Here is a 17,299-nt window from a genome sequence, read left to right on the forward strand (position 1 = left end):
CATTTGTATAGGCAGGGGCTGAGTAGGGATATTCAGCACAGTTTTACTTGGATAAGACAGGTTTGAAGGGATATGGACCAAGTGCAGGCAGGTGAGACTAGTGTAGCTGGGACATGTTGGCCGGTGTGGGCAAGTTGGGCCCACACTGTATCACTCTATGACCCTATGAATCTAATTCAGTTATTTGAAGAAGTGACCAAAAAAGCTGATCAGGCCAAAGCCATAGTCATGGATGTCAGCAAGGCATTTAATAAAGTTCCACATGGTAGGCTGCTCTGGAAGGTTAGATCGTATGGGATCCAGTGAGAGCTAGCTAACTGTGTAGAGAACTAGCTTCATGAAAGGAAGCACAGGGTGATAGTGGAAGATTGTTTTTCGGACTGGAGGCTTATGATTAGTTGCGTGCGCAGAGATCAATGCTGGACCGATTGCAGTTTGTGGTTTATATCCATGACTTGGATGACAATGTAGGAGGTACGATTAGTAAGTTTGCAGATGTCATTAAAATGGGTGGTGTTGTAGATAGCGAAGATGGTTATCAAAAATTACAGCAGGTGCTTGACCTGTTGGGCAAGTGGGCTGAGGAATGGTTTATGGAGTTTAATGCAGATAAGTGCGAGGTGTTGAATTTTCAAAAGTCATTATGAATAGACAGAGTCCTGGGGATTGTTGAAGAGCAGAGGTCTCTAGATAGATTGTTCCTTGAACATTGCATCACCGGTAATTGGGATGGCCAATAAGACTTTTGGTGCATTGGCCTTCTTCAATCAGGGCATTGAGTATAGAAGTTGTGATATTATACTACAGTTATACAAGACATTGTTGAGATCACATTTGGAGGATTGCGTTCAGTTTTGATCACCCTGTAATAGGAAGGATATTGTTATGCTGGAAAGAGTGGTGGGAAGATTTACGAGGATGATTCCAGGAATTGAGGGGCTGACCTATAAAGAGATGATGGGTTGGCTACGAATTTATTGCTTCGGGCATTGGAGGCTGAAATATGATCTTATAGAGGTTTATAAAATAATGAGGGGAATAGATAAGGTAAATACACAGTCTTCAAAGGTTCAAAGGTTCAAAGGTCTTTTATTGTCACGTGTACCAATTAAGATACAGTGATATTCGAGTGATACAGCCATACTAAAAAAAGCAACAAGACACATAACTACTAAAGTTGACATAAACATTCACCACAGCAGATTCCTCACTGCAATGGAAGGCATTAAAAACAAATTTTCTTCCTTCTTTATTCTCCCATGGTTGGGGCAGTCGAACCATCTGCAGTCGGGGAGATCGAAGCTCCCACAGCCGGCAATCAAAGCCTCCATGTCGGGCGATTGAAGCTCCCGTGATCAGGGCGGTCGATGACCTCACGTTGGGGTGATCGAAGCTCCCGAGTCGGGGCGGTCGAAGCTCCTGTGGTCTGGAGCTCACAAAGTCGGTCCCTAATCAGGGACCGCGAGCTCCGTGATGTTAAAGTCCGCAGTTGGAGCTCCGTGGTCAATCCCCGACAGGGAACGCCAGCTCAGCTCTCACAGTCAGTCCCCAGCAGAGGCCGCCAACTCCTTGATGTTAGGCCACAGTGTGGAAGGAGATACGTTACGGAAAACAATCGCATCACCGTCGAGGTAAGAGTTTAAAAAAAGTTTCCCCCACCCCCCACATAAAACAAACTGAAGAGCACTAAAACATACATTTAACACATACTAAAAAACAACAAAGAAGGACAAGGATGAGACAGACTTGGCGAGGCAGCCATTACTGGCGTCACCCAGAGTAAATGAATGAAGAACCAGAGGACATCGGTTCAAGGTGCGAGGGAAAGATTTAATAGGAACTTGAAGGGGCAACTTTCTCACACAGGGGTGTGGTGGGTGTATGGAAGGAGCTGCCTGATGAGGCCACCCCTATAGGCAGCTACTATAACAACATTTAAAAGACATTTAGACAGGTATAGGGATAGGACAGGTTGAGAGGATATGCGCCAAACACGTCAGGTGCGACTAGTGGCGATGAGACATCTTGGTGGGATGGGAAAGCAGGGCTGAAGGGCCTGTTTCTGTGCTGTATGAATCCATGACTATTTAACCAAGGTCTAAATTGTATATCTGTATCTTGCCTCCTTCGATCGCTAAAATCACATTTTGTGTGAACTCCTTTACTTTGGCATTCATTCCAAGCTAGTACAATTCTCCTATCTCCTTCGCTCCATAGATGCTGCTGCACCCGCTGAGTTTCTCCAGCTTTTCTGTGTAACCTTCGATTCTCCAGCATCTGCAGTTCCCTCTTAAACACAATTCTCCTCAGTTGTTTTTGAGGAATAGTTGTTGGGGAATAGTTGTTTTTCCCCTCTATATGCCCTCTATAATTTTTGTCCTTTTCGATTATTCGCACTCTTTTGTCTCTGAGAAACAATCCTCTATCAGAGCTGAGCTGATTTTGAATATGGGAGTGTGTGGTGAAACCATATAGGGACCTTTGCTGCTTCTTTGTTTTCTCATCAAAATTGCTTGCAATTTTCTATTGTGGTCCCAAAAAGGTCAGTGGTAACTTCTTCATCAACTGTTTTGTTATCGGCACTTCCATCTGTGCATCCATTTCTGTGTGAGAACAACCTCCAGAATATTACATGCAGCGTATCAACAATGCACATCTTATTGTCTGTATAATTGACATTCCTTGTCTCCAACACAGCACAGTGTTTGTGACATGCACAGGTGTGTAGGTGAATTGGCTTGGTATAATTGTAAATTGTTACAATTGTAATTGTAAATTGTCGGTGCGGACTTGGTGAGCCGAAGGGCCTGTTTCCACGCTGCATCTCTAAGCTAAACTGCTAAACTAAACACAATGACTATAGCTGTGGTCTCTTTGGTGGCAGTTCTACATCAACATTACCTCTGCGCATATACATTTCCTGGGTGTGTTAGTGAATGCACTCAAGACATAAAGGAAATGGTAATCACTCTTTTACAATTTGAGAGCAGAATTTGTCTCCAACAGCCTTTCAAGGTCAGCTTTTATTTCTCTTTGACATCCACTGGAACATGTTCTGGAGGATGCACTGTTTACTCTCAGCTGCCTGCTCTCATCACATTCTGGCTGATATTTCCCTCTGCCTTTCCAGTTCCTTGCACCAGGAGGATAATCTATCTCGGCTTCCTCCTGATAAACCAATCCTCGACAATTTCAATACACTCCATGTTATAACCAGCAGCAGTTAAGCATACGGGCTGACCAAAACCAATGAGGTCTCAAAATATCCTGGCTGCGGTACCAAACATGTGTTCTTTAGAAGTAGCCAATGTCTGCCCAAGCTATTCCTATACAAAAATGTGGAAGATTGCCCAGATATGTCCTTTCTATCAACAAAAATGACAATTCTGGTTAATTGGGTAAGTTAATCCCCTTTTGCTCATTATTGGAGAGATGGAACATGTTATTAACAGTACTATAGTGGTTTTGTGGCACAATCTTCAATAATGGCTTATTGAAGTCCAGCTTGTATTTTGAATAATAACCTCATTCTGTCTTGGGGCCAAACATGACATTTTTAAAAAAAACTGACCCCAGAAATGAAGTGAGAATGACATCAAAAAAGCTTTAGGTCATGAATGGCATCAAGGAGCACTGGTCAAGGACATCAAGGAGGACTCTGTGGTTGGAGTCGCAACCCCTACAAAGCAGGTATGTTACAAAACTTACCTTCAGTGGCGCTGCAGTTCTGCCACTGCCCGTGTGCGCGACTTTGCCGCCTTTGCAAGTGGGGCGGGTTTAAAATGCAATTTTTCTGCAGCCTATTCAAATCAATCTCGGCTAAGCTGTTTAGTTGCTAAAGAAAAATCGCTTTGACAGCTGTTTTATTAAGTTTATTAAAATTAGCGCTGGATCATTTAATTGTTAGAGTAAATTAAAAATAACCTTCTAAAGCCGTGAATGCCGACAACGGGACGGATCTCAAGGAGGGGACAAGGCAAGGAAGGCTGTTTATTTTTACATAAAAAAGTACTTCTTAAGATTCCTTTAATCAAAATTTTAAGTTGCGAGAAGGTGACTTGGGACCCATCCGAACCGGCAGTATTTTTCAGGCCAACATGGAGTTCAAAATCACTGCAACCGCAACGTTCCAAACCATCGCGTTCCACAAAATCCCACTCGCAAGATGATTTAAATGGCCATTAATTTACAGCAATTAAACACTGAATTCCTTCCATTTGGCCTATAAATTTATGACAAGGAGATTTAAGAATCATGTTATATTGTGAATTCTTGTGTGAATGTTATTTGGACATTTAGGCTATTTAACAATGTAAATCTTTTCTTAAGAAATAGATAGATGCTTAGATCTAGTAATTGAATTTTGGAATTAGCTACAATTGGGTAACTAACTAATTATATGCTGTAATTTCAGATCATCCAAGTAAGATTGTTTAATATTTGTTTCAGAATGCTTCAATCTATAATAACTGAAAATGTATTTCAGTTCTCTTAATTTTTAATAAAGTTATGGCCATTTGACTGTCCTTGATCACAGCTTTTGTGTTAAGTCAATGGAAAAGCAATAGGGAACAAGATTCTAAATTTCTGAGTATGAAAATGGCCATAACTTTTTGAATACTGAAGATATGAAAGTGAATTAGGTGTCAAATTAAACTTCTTTTTATGCTTTATCTGATGGGATAAATTGCAGACTTGATTTTTTAAATCTCAAAATGTTGTAACATTGCTATACAAAGGAAGACAATTGTGTAACCCCCGTGTTTAATCAACCCATTTACAAAAAAATTGCCTCACACAACTCTTTTAAACTTTGCCCCTCACACCTTAAAGCTGTGTCCTCTAGCCTTTAACATTTCCACCTTGGGAAACAGATTCTGATTGTTTATCGTATCTATGCCTCTCGCAGGGAATGGCAATAAAATGTGTCCATAAACTGGATTAAAAGAATCCCTAGAGCCAATCTCATTCACATTTTCTAAAATTAGGACTGATATTTACAGTATCACTTTTTGATCAATTTCCACCATTGACTGTTCAATCAATTAAATGATGAATCATCTTATTATTTCATAAAAGGTAATTAAAAAGTCGCAGTCAAAGATCAAAAGTGAAAAGGGGATCAAACTATAATTAATTATTATGTACCAGCGAACAGAAAGAAATGACAGGTGTTTTATAGTAAGTTATAGGTCAATTTGGATGAAAATCATCTTCCACCCGTAAAAAATTATTGATAGCAGCATTATCACATTCTGAAAATATTGATTCAGATATAATTATATCTATGAAAATCAATCTCGACTGATTTGGAAAACAGATGCATTTGACATCTCAAGTACAATGTTTAAACTCCTCCAGTCATGGTATGTTTGAAACATTCCTTATTCATGGAAGCTTTATAAAGATGTCAATGCTTGCTTCTTACATTATCTAAGTGATTCAGAGCACACGTTTGTTATCTTTTGTTTCACTTTGTTCAGTTAATAATAACAACTGATCATTACGCTTGGTACAATTGAATCAATTTTGCTGATTACATTGTGCTTTAATAACCCCACCTATGATTAGTTATTGCTGCAGAAATCAGAAAATGCATTATTATATGATCAATAATTATATTAGAAATAAATCTGTGTCAATGATAAATACCCAAGATCAGATGACTAGTTAATTTGGCTAAATGGACAAAGCTTTCAAAGAAACCATCATATATCATTCTAATAGTGCTATTTGTCCTTTCACATGTCAGTAATAAACACATATATTAATTACAATTTAATGACAATGAATTTTACGTTTACTTCTTACATTCAATGTGTGCAGGTAAGATAAACTGCTCTTCCATTTTACTGTTCTTAAAGATGGTATTACATAATTAGAAGTTACATATTTTTAGCAGTTTCAAACCAGATTCCAAAAGAAATAAACCTGGACAAAAATCAAAAATGTCATTTACTCAACATTTGTTGATGCATTGTTGGCTTGGAAGCACAGTAGATTTGTTATTTGCTTTACTTTAGACTTTAGAGATAGGCCCTTCAAACCCTTTCCCATTTAATAATATCCTTTCTCTGGACAGGACTGTACAGAGTAATCCAAGTGGTCTTTGCAAAATCGTGTAAGCTGCAACTCCTGTATTCAATATGTTGACTAATAAAGACAAGCATGACAATGACTTTTTTTCTCCTCCCTTGACTAGCTGTGCTGCCATTTTCAAAGAAGAATGTATTCTACACCTGGAGATCTCTCTCTTGTACAACTCTCCATAGGGCCCTAACATTCATTGTGTAAGACTTGTCTTAGTTTGTCTTACCAAAATGCTATAACTGGCATTTACCTGAATTAAACTCCATCTGTCATTTATCAGTCCATTGGCCCAATTGATTAAGATCCAATTGAAATCTTAGGTAACCTTTTCCACAAAGCACGATACCACCAATGTTAGTACCATCTGCAAACATACTAACCATTCTCTTCCATATTGTTACTATAAATAATGAATAACAGTGGACCCAGCATTGATTCCTTTGGTACAATATATTTTGCATGCCTCCAGTCTGAAAAACAAACCTCCAATCACCCTCTGTCCCTTACTTCTAAGCCAATCATTTGTCAATGGGAAAAAAGACACAAAATGCTGGAGTAATTCAACGGATCAGGCAGCTTCTCTGGATAGCATGGATAGGAGAACCTCTTTCTCCCTGGAAGGGCAGATGGGGTCCCTGGATGGAGGTGAGCAGGGAAGTATAGGGACAGGTGTTACGCCTCCTGCTGTTACAGCGGAACGTACCTGAGGAGGGGATGGTTTGGGTGGGAAGTGAGGAGTGAACCAATGAGTTGTGGAGGGAGAGTCTTTGGGGAAAGCAGAAAGGTGTGGTGATGGGATGATGTGACTGGTGGTGGGATCACTTTGAAAGTGATGGAAATCTTTGAGGATGTTGGGTAGCATGTGGAGGCTGGTGGGGTGAAAGGAAGGACCAGTGGAATTCTATTCTTGTTCCGCCTGGGGTAGGGAGAGCCAGAGTGAACTACAGGACACAGAGGAGGTGTGGTGTGGGTAAGGGATCCATCGATGACAGGACATCACAGATGTCTAAGAATGAAAAAGCTTTGGGAAGAGATGCGGTCGAGTGGAAACATTCAGAGTCGGGGATGGCACTTTGCAAGAGGCTGAATGGGAGGAGATGTGTTCTAGGTAACTGTAGGAGTCAGTGGGTTTGTAGTACCTGTCAGTCAATAGTCTGTGATGGAGACAGAGAGATCAAGAAAGTGGAGAGAGGTTTCAGAGATAGTCCAAATAAATATCAGGGAAGTTATGTCCAGTTGGTTAGTTCTCCCTGGATCCCATGTGATCTAATATTCTGGACCATTCAACCATCTAGTATCTTGTCAACATACAGGTAGACAATGTCTTTGGCCTTCCCCACATTGATCTTTTTGGTCACATCTTCAAAAATCTCAATCAAATTGATGAGGCATGATTTCCCACACACAATGACATGATGACTATCCCTAATCAGTCCTTGTCACTCCCAATACATGTAGATCATGTCTCCAAGAATCTCCTCCGTTAACTCATGCACCACTGATGTTAGGCTCAATAGACTGTACATTTATCTTACAGCCTTTTGTAAATGAAGGCACAACATTAGATACCCACCAGCCTTCTGGCAGCTTATTCTATTTGATCATACACATATTTCTGCCAGGGCTCCAGATTTCTTCCCTGGTTTCCAATAACCTTCCAGGATCCGGGGTTAGAAATTTATCCAGCTTTCTACATTCAAGGCTTCCAGCATCTTCTCTTCCGCAATGTGAACCCTCTTCAAGATATCACTATTAACTACCCAGAATCCCAAGCATCCATGCCTTTCTCCAAGTAAATACAGATGAAACACAATTGTATACTGTACATCTGGGCAGTTGTTTAATTCCAACTGGCAATACCTGGCATAACTCTTTTTTCTCGAACAGAGTATCAATATGTCTTCTCATAGAGTTATAGCGTCATACAGCAGCGAAACGAGCCATTCGGCCCAATTCTGCCCTTACCGACCAAAATGCCTCACGTAAACTAGTCGATTTGTCCATGTTTGTCTCATATGCCTCTAAACCAGTGGTTCCCAACGTGGGACGTACGCCCCACAGGGGGGCAATTTGATTTTTAAGGGGGGCAATTGAGCACGACTGAGGAGGTCTGGGTCCAAATTTTCGATTTTTTTTTGGGGGGTTTTCCATCAGGTAAACATATGTAGTTTATGTTTCAGATGTTATTTTGAGTAAATAATTTTTTGGGGGTAAAAAAGGTCTTTATTGTGTAGTTATTACATAATCACCGCGCCATCGCTCTACATGCACGTTGCACGAAGCGCGCAAGGTCATGGGAGAACCTTATTTATTGAATTGGATATAGAAATGTGATTCAAAGAGCTTTTGCTAAGTTACCCTTATAATATCTATTTCCTCCGTTTTCTCTCAAGGGAAAGCAAGGGGGGGGGGGGCATCAGGATTTTAGAGGTGATTAGGTGGGGCATGGCCAAAAAAAGGTTGGGAACCACTGCTCTAAACCTTTCTTATCTATGTGCCTGTCCAAGTATCTTTTAAATGCTGGCATAACATCTACCTCACCAACCTCCTCTGGAGGCTAATTCCATATATCCACCACCCTCTGAGGTTTTATACACCTCTATAAGATCACCTCTCAGCCTCTGGCATTCCAATGAATAAAGTCCTAACTTGCCCAACCTCTCCCTATAGCTCAGCCCTCCAATTCCTGGCAACATCCTTGTAAATCTTCTCTGCACTCTTTCCAGCTTAATGACATCCTTCCAATACCCTTCCAGGGTGACTAAAACTGAGCACAATACTCCAATGTTTTGTAAACTGTAACATAACGTCCCAACTTCTATATCGAATATCCTGACTGCTGAAGGCCAATGTACCCAAAGCCTTCATTACCACCCTGTGACACAACTTTTACCTGTACCTGTATCTGTACCCGTACTCCTGGATTCCTCTACTCTACAACACTCCTGAGTGCCAAACCATTTACTGTGACTGCTTTGACATCCAAAAATCATCATCTCGCACTTATCTGCATTAAACTTCATTTTTATTCCCCAGCCTGCATGCCCAACTGAAGGGACAGCTGTAATGTTTGAAAACCGTCCTCACTATCTACAATATCATCCCAATCCATTGCCATCCAGTTCTCTACTCCTGCCATCCTTGCCCTACAGTATAACAAAAACTCTCCCAATCTCACTTTAAAAAACCTCCCAATTGCAGATGTCCCTTGAGCAATTTTTGCAATACTTCATATTGCAACACAATATTTGCCATGTTCTGCTGTTTTGCATTCATCCTTATACTTAAGGCTAGTTTTCACGGGGCGACTTGACGCAAGATGTAGCCAGAGTGGAGTGGTCGTGGTCTAGCACGATATCACACGATATAACGGGGGTAGAGTAAAGAGTTCCCACGGTACTCGGCAATTCTGTCATTTGTGCGAGTGACTTGTCCGTCTCCCTATCTTTCCCGAATGAACATCGTGGACTGTAGTGTAGTTAATCACGTGGCACAAATGATGTTACTTTGTTGTCACACACTATATTGGTTTTTTTCACCCGAGCTCTTTAATGAGCTGAAGAATAATCTGTGTTTTTTTAGACAAATGTTGTTTGGTGTGATGCACCTTCTCTCAATATGTGCAAGAAGTCGTCTTTTTATTTTGTCAAATATGAATAAACACTGTATCTCACATTGACCATCATGCACAACAGACACTATGTTGCATGTTGCTTGAAACACCAACAAATGATATTACTGAGCTCAGCTGGGAAAATTCAGAGTCTCTCTGAGGATCCTTCTACTCTGGTGCTGTGGAAAGCATCCTGACTGGAAACATCTCTATCTGGTTTGGGAACAGCTCTGCCCAGGACAGGAAGGCTCTGCAGAGAGTAGTGCGTTCAGCTGAACGCACCACGGGAACTACACTCCCCCCCCCCCCTTGCAGGATCTATACACCAGGAGGTGTAGATCCACAGCCAGCAAGATCATGAAGGGCCCCTACCACCCCAGCAACATACTGTTCCAGCTGCTACAGTCAGTCATGCGTCTCCGCTGTCACGCTGCGAAAACAGACAGGCTGAGTCGGAGTTTCTTCCCACAGGCCATCAGGACTGCAAACTCTGATCTCACCAGGGCGTAAATTTCTGATGTGTCTTCTTTTTTAAAATATAAATACTAGTTATGTTCTGTTCTGGTCTGTTCTGTTGTTTTGCACAAACCCGCAAGCATTGCCACTTTCATTTCACTGTACATCTTGTATGTGTATGTGCCAAATAAAGTTGACTTGACTTGATTGCTAGTTAAAAAAATAGGAACAGGTTGAACTATGAAGATGCTCTGCAACAAGTACTTGTAAAGGAGCTGTCCCACTGTACGAGCTAATTGAAGAGTCCTCCCGAGTTTCCCCTGATTCGAACTCGGAGAATTACGGTAATAGCCGCTCGTAGGTACGCGGGGCTCTCGTGGACATTTTTCAACATGTTGAAAGATCTTCACGAGTCTTCACGAGCTTACCACGTTTCCCGAGTACCTGCTGTTAGCATTACAAGCCGCTAAGAGACGTCCCGGGCTCCGACGTACCCGCTACGTACATTCTACGTGCTTACCACGAGTTAGATTTTTTTTTAAACTCAGGAGAGCTCTTGAATTACCTCATAGAGTGGAACAGGCCCTTTAAAGTGCAGCCTAGGTGGTGATTTGAAATGATTTACCTGCATTTGCTTTTGGGAAAGACTATGATGTCTCACTGGTGTAGATTTTGTAGGGAAGTGCCAATAACTTCATCCAATGCTGTTAGCAGGTTTCAACATAAATCCCTGAAATTTCATGATTTCTGCACATGCGTGCATGAGCACAAAAGTCTTGAACTTGTCAGCTTACTGCCAGCTCACAGAATTTAGTTACTGGGTAGAAACTATTATTAGACTTGCATTATTTCCCGGAGAACTGAAACCTTTTCTCTTCCAGGCATGTTTGCAAGTCTATGAAACATCTCCATGAAGTTGAAATTCATGCCAGTTTTATACATCCTTTTATGTGGAATCACTCCCTTTCATGGTGTGATAGTTAAGGTCAACACTGCAAAATTGAACTGGAAGGTGGAAATGTTTTTTTTTTCTACAGTTGTTTACACATGAAATCAGTCCATTACAGTTATCAACCAGATTCGATCAATATACGAGAATGTTAGAGAATTAATAGAGTGAATCTTGCAGTATATTTGGGATCTTAGATAAGGATTTCTTCGCACTCTGTGCTCTTAACTCAGAATTGGCTGATTTACTCAGCAATAGTCAATACTTAAAAACAGAAAAATGTTTCAGATTCCTTGAGGTAAATGTCAGCATTAAGGTCATCTCTTTTTCAAATCTCTGCTTTTCTTTTTCATTATTGATTAGAGGTTGTGCTGTGTATTTAAAAGCTGCTTAACCTGAAGTGGAAAAATCTGAGACTAGAGTAAATGCAGGACTGGTGCTAAACCAGGTATATATAATCTTTGAAAATAAAGTTTGACTTTCCCTTTTGCTGGCATTCCATTAAGATAATTTCTAATGTTCACATCACATGATAATGTAAGAAGCTGCTCCTACTGGTGAAATGGTAAAATGCTATGTATTATCAATTTGTTTACGGCATATGTATCAATATCACAAACAATGGTCGCCCTAGCAAAGATCCCCGCAGAACACTCCTAGACATAGATCTCCAGCCAGACTAATACTCTTCCACCGCTATCATCTGTCTTCTCTGGATAAGTCAGCTCTAAATCCAAACTAGCAAGTCACTGTGGATCCCATGCTTCTTAATTTTTTTTGGATCAGCCTATCATGACGGACTTTATTAAATGCCTTACCAAAATCCATACAGACAGCATCATCTGTCCTACCCTCATCAATCACCTTTGTCAGATCCTTAAAAGACAATCAAATTAGTAATTCATGACAGATCCATTCAAAATGTTCCTAATTACCCCCTCTTCCAAAGTGATCACGGTGATGAAAGGCAATAAAATTCAGTCAGTCTTCCTCCTTTTGTTCACCCTTGTTTGGGGGCCTCGATTATCCCATTCTCTTCCAAAGTCACATGAATCCTATCCTGAAGAATCCTCTCTAATAGCTTCCCTACCACTGACGTGAGACTGGCCTATAATTTCCTGAACTACCTCTACTCCCCTTCTTTAACAAAGAAACAACATCCAGTCCTCCAGGATCTCGCCTGTGGCTAGAGAGAATACAAAGACTTTTATCTCAGGCCCCTGCAACCTCTTGTTTTGCCTCTCTCACTAATGGCCCTGTCTCATGGTGCGAGTCCAACCATGAATGATCCTGAGTCAGAGAAAAAATCAAACTTGTGGTTTTCTACGAGATTCCAAGTTTATGTTCACGAGTTTAAACGAGTTCCCACGTGTATGTCTAAGTTTGCCGTTTACTTCTCATTTCTGCGATGTATCAAGTTCCTCTCCCGAGTTACCAAGTTCCTCTCCGAGTTACTCTTGAGCCAACAACGACTGCCGACATGTGGAAAAATCATCACATGGTGAAAATGATGTCACACAGTTTTTTTTTTCTATAAAAAGCCTCCCATGTTTAAATTTCTTAGGGTTACGGAATCAAGGGATATGGGGAGAAACCAGCAACTGGGTACTGATTTTGGATGATCAGCCATGATCATATTGAATGGCAATGCTGGCTCGAAGGGCCGAATGTGATCACTTCCATTATATAGAGTCTCAGAACATTAATAGAGATTCCATTCTGTTTACATTGTGCTTTGTGCAGGGAAAAAATCTTAGCCCAAAGTGTACATTAGGCGGCGTGGATTAATTTCAAAACTTCAAATTATTTCAAACGGTGTTTAATCCGAATATCATAGTATCAAAGCGAAGGATGATAGTATCAAAGCGAAGGATGATGCGTATAAATTAGCCAGAAAAAGCAGCATACCGGAGGACTGGGAGAAATTCAGAGACCAGCAGAGGTGGACAAAGGGCTTAATTAGGAAAGGAAAAATAGATTATGAAAGAAAACTGGCAGGGAACATAAAAACTGACTGCAAAAGTTTTTATAGATATGTGAAAAGAAAGAGATTAGTTAAAACAAATGTAGGTCCCTTGCAGTCATAAACAGGTGAGTTGATCATGGGGAACAAGGATATGGCGGACCAATTAAATAACTACTTTGGTTCCGTCTTCACTAAGGAAGACATAAATAATCTGCCGGAAATAGCAGGGGACCGCGGGTCAAAGGAGTTGGAGGAATTGAGTGAAATCCAGGTTAGCCGGGAAGTGGAGTTGGGTAAATTGAATGGATTAAAGGCCGATAAATCCACAGGGCCAGATAGGCTGCATCCAAGAGTACTTAAGGAAGTAGCTCCAGAAATAGTGGATGCATTAGTAATGATCTTTCAAAACTCTTTAGATTCTGGAGTAGTTCCTGAGGATTGGCAGGTAGCAAACGTAACCCCACTTTTTAAGAAGGGAGGGAGAGAGAAAACGGGGAATTACAGACCAGTTAGTCTAACATCGGTAGTGGGGAAACTGCTAGAGTCAGTTATTAAAGATGGGATAGCAGCACATTTGGAAAGTGGTGAAATCATTGGACAAAGTCAGCATGGATTTACAAAAGGTAAATCATGTCTGACGAATCTTATAGAATTTTTCGAGGATGTAACTAGTAGCATGGATAGGGGAGAACCAGTGGATGTGGTGTATCTGGACTTCCAGAAGGCTTTCGACAAGGTCCCACATAAGAGATTAGTATACAAACTTAAAGCACACGGCTTTGGGGGTTCAGTATTGATGTGGATAGAGAACTGGTTGGCAAACAGGAAGCAAAGAGTAGGAGTAAACGGGTCCTTTTCACAATGGCAGGCAGTGACTAATGGGGTACCGCAAGGCTCAGTGCTGGGACCCCAGCTATTTACAATATATATTAATGATCTGGATGAGGGAATTGAAGGCAATATCTCCAACTATGCGGATGACACTAAGCTGGGTGGCAGTGTTAGCTGTGAAGAGGATGCTAGGAGACTGCAAGTTGACTTGGATAGGCTGGGTGAGTGGGCAAATGTTTGGCAGATGCAGTATAATGTGGATAAATGTGAGGTTATCCATTTTGGTGGCAAAACAGGAAAGCAGACTATTATCTAAATGGTGGCCGACTAGGAAAAGGGGAGATGCAGCGAGACCTGGGTGTCATGGTACACCAGTCATTGAAAGTAGGCATGCAGGTTCAGCAGGCAGTGAAGAAAGCAAATGGTATGTTAGCTTTCATAGCAAAAGGATTTGAGTATAGGAGCAGGGAGGTTCTACTGCAGTTGTACAGGGTCTTGGTGAGACCACACCTGGTGTATTGCGTACAGTTTTGGTCTCCAAATCTGAGGACGGACATTATTGCCATAGAGGGAGTGCAGAGAAGGTTCACCAGACTGATTCCTGGGATGTCAGGACTGTCTTATGAAGAAAGACTGGATAGACTTGGTTTATACTCTCTAGAATTTAGGAGATTGAGAGGGGATCTTATAGAAACTTATAAAATTCTTAAGGGGTTGGACAGGCTAGATGCAGGAAGATTGCTCCCGATCTTGGGGAAGTCCAGGACAAGGGGTCACAGGATAAGGGGGAAATCCTTTAAAACCGAGATGAGAAGAACTTTTTTCACACAGAGAGTGGTGAATCTCTGGACTCTCTGCCACAGAGGGTAGTCGAGGTCAGTTCATTGGCTATATTTAAGAGGGAGTTAGATGTGGCCCTTGTGGATAAGGGGATCAGAGGGTATGGAGAGAAGGCAGGTACGGGATACTGAGTTGGATGATCAGCCATGATCATATTGAATGGCGGTGCAGGCTCGAAGGACCGAATGGCCTACTCCTGCACCTAATTTCTATGTTTCTATCTGATCAGGGCAGATGCCAGCCCCTTTAAACATCACGGAGAGCTCAGTGCGAAGTGGTGCTGGAATTATATATGTGAAATAGTCTTGGGGATTTTATTATCTATCCTAAATGTTCTATTTAAATTATAGGTTGTTTAGTTTGTTGTGAAGTGGCGCCGGATTTAACACCTCAGTCTATTAAAATTGAATTATCTCACTGAATGAAAACATACAATATGTTTCCAGGCAAATATTCAGTGGTTGAGAATTAAAGAGAAGTCATTAGTGTTTTTAAACGGGCAGTTGTAGTCAATAATACGGTAACCGAATTATATTTATTCATTGTTAAAGGGGACGATGTAAACATAGTGAGGTTAATGAGCAGCCTCTAACATTAACCGCTCCTCATACTGTTCTGTTGTGTAGGAAGGAACTGCAGATGCTGGGTTACCCCGACGATAGACACCAAAAGCTGGAGTAACTCAGAGGGTCAGACAGCATCTCTGGAGAGAAGGAATAGGTAAAATTTCGGATCGTGACGCTCCTGGTTGCTACCTGAACCCACCTGATCTCCCGGTTGCAAAACATTTCCCATTCCCACACTGACCTTTCTGCCCAAGGTCTCCTCCAGTCAGAGTGAGGCAAAATGCAAATTGGAGGAACAGTATCTCATATTTCGCTTGGGCAGCTTACAGTCCAGTGGTATGAATATTGAATTCTCTCACTTCAAGTAACCCGGCATTCCCTCTCTGTCTAGCCCTCCTCCACCCAAGTCGCACCAACTTCTCGTTTTCACCCAACGAACAGTGAACAACGGTCTGTTTCCTTTGGTTACACAGAAAAGCTGGAGAAACTCAGAGGGTGCAGCAGCATCTATGGAGGGAAGGAAATAGGCAACGTTTCGGGCCGAAACCCTTCTTCAGACTGAGTCTGAAGTCTGAAGAAGGGTTTCGGCCCGAAACGTTGCCTATTTCCTTCGCTCCATAGATGCTGCTGCACCCGCTGAGTTTCTCCAGCTTTTCTGTGTAACCTTCGCTTCTCCAGCCTCTGAAGTTCCCTCTTAAACAAAGGTCTGTTTCCTTTATCATCTTTACTTTTTTGCATTTATTGTTCTTTATCTCTCTACAATACATCATCATCTATATCTCTCGTTTCCCTCACCAGTCTGTCGACCCGAAACATCACCCATTCCTTCTCTCCAGAGATGCTGCCTGTCCCGCTGAGTTACTACAGATTTTTGTGTCTACCGTCGCCCTTCTTCAGACTGTTCGGTTGTATTGACCGAAAACGAACGATGTGACAGTACCGGCGACTTAATAAATGAAATGGAGACACGTGGAATAACTGGGGCGGTGGGGTTTTATCGAAAAGTGACTACATGAAATCGGTGGAAGGAAACGGGCAAGCGAGGGTTCGGGTCAGGGCCCTTCTTCAGACTCCATGACCTGCTGAGTTCTTCCAGCTGGCATGTTGAGCGAAACACAAAGTGTTGGAGCAACTCGATGGGCTGAATGGCCTAATTCTGCTCCTATGACATGAACTCACGAAGTGTCGAAGTAAGCCATCAGGTCAGGCAGCATCTGTGGGGGAATGGATAGGCAATGTTTCTGATCGGGTCATTTCTTTTCGAGCCGAATCAATGTCTGTCCATTCCATCCGCTGATGCTGCCTGTCCCGCTGAGTTACTACAGCGCTGTGTGAGTTCCTCCAACACTTTGTGTGTGTTTTATGATCATGATTCCAGCATCTGCATTTTTTTGTTTCATAAACTAGGCCTCAGCAACACTGAATGTACTAACCAGGAGAATATGTTACTGCTGCCAAAACAACAGTTGGGAATGTATGCGCGGTAGATGTCACATTGCATGGGAAACAAGGTCTCCAGGAAGACAGACGCAAAGTGCTGGAGTAACTCCGCGGGACGGGCAGCATCTGTGGAGAACATGGACAGTTGACGTTTCGGGTGAAAAAGGGGTCTAAAGTTTGAAGAAGGGTCCCGACCCGAAATGTCACCTATCCAAGTTCTCCGGAGATGACTAATCTTCAACCTTTCACTTCTGGCACTCAGGCCAAACCCACGAGTTACTCACAAGTCACTACGGTAAACTCACGGGCTACTACGTTATTACAACGAGTTTAAACGTTTCAAATTTTCCTTCAGGAGTAAATTTGACTTGTGGAAATCTTTCAACATGTTGAAAGATTTTTACGAGTTAACAAGTTTTTGAGTACCTGCCGTTAACGTTACGAGTCGCTAAGTTACATCCATGAATTCCGATGCTCCCGCTACGTTAATTCTACGTGATTACCACATGTTTGATTTATTTTTAACTCGGGACCACTCGTGGGTGAAG

The sequence above is a fragment of the Leucoraja erinacea genome, chromosome 1 (genome assembly GCF_028641065.1).
Source record: "Leucoraja erinacea ecotype New England chromosome 1, Leri_hhj_1, whole genome shotgun sequence".
Taxonomy (NCBI): Eukaryota; Metazoa; Chordata; class Chondrichthyes; order Rajiformes; family Rajidae; genus Leucoraja; species Leucoraja erinaceus.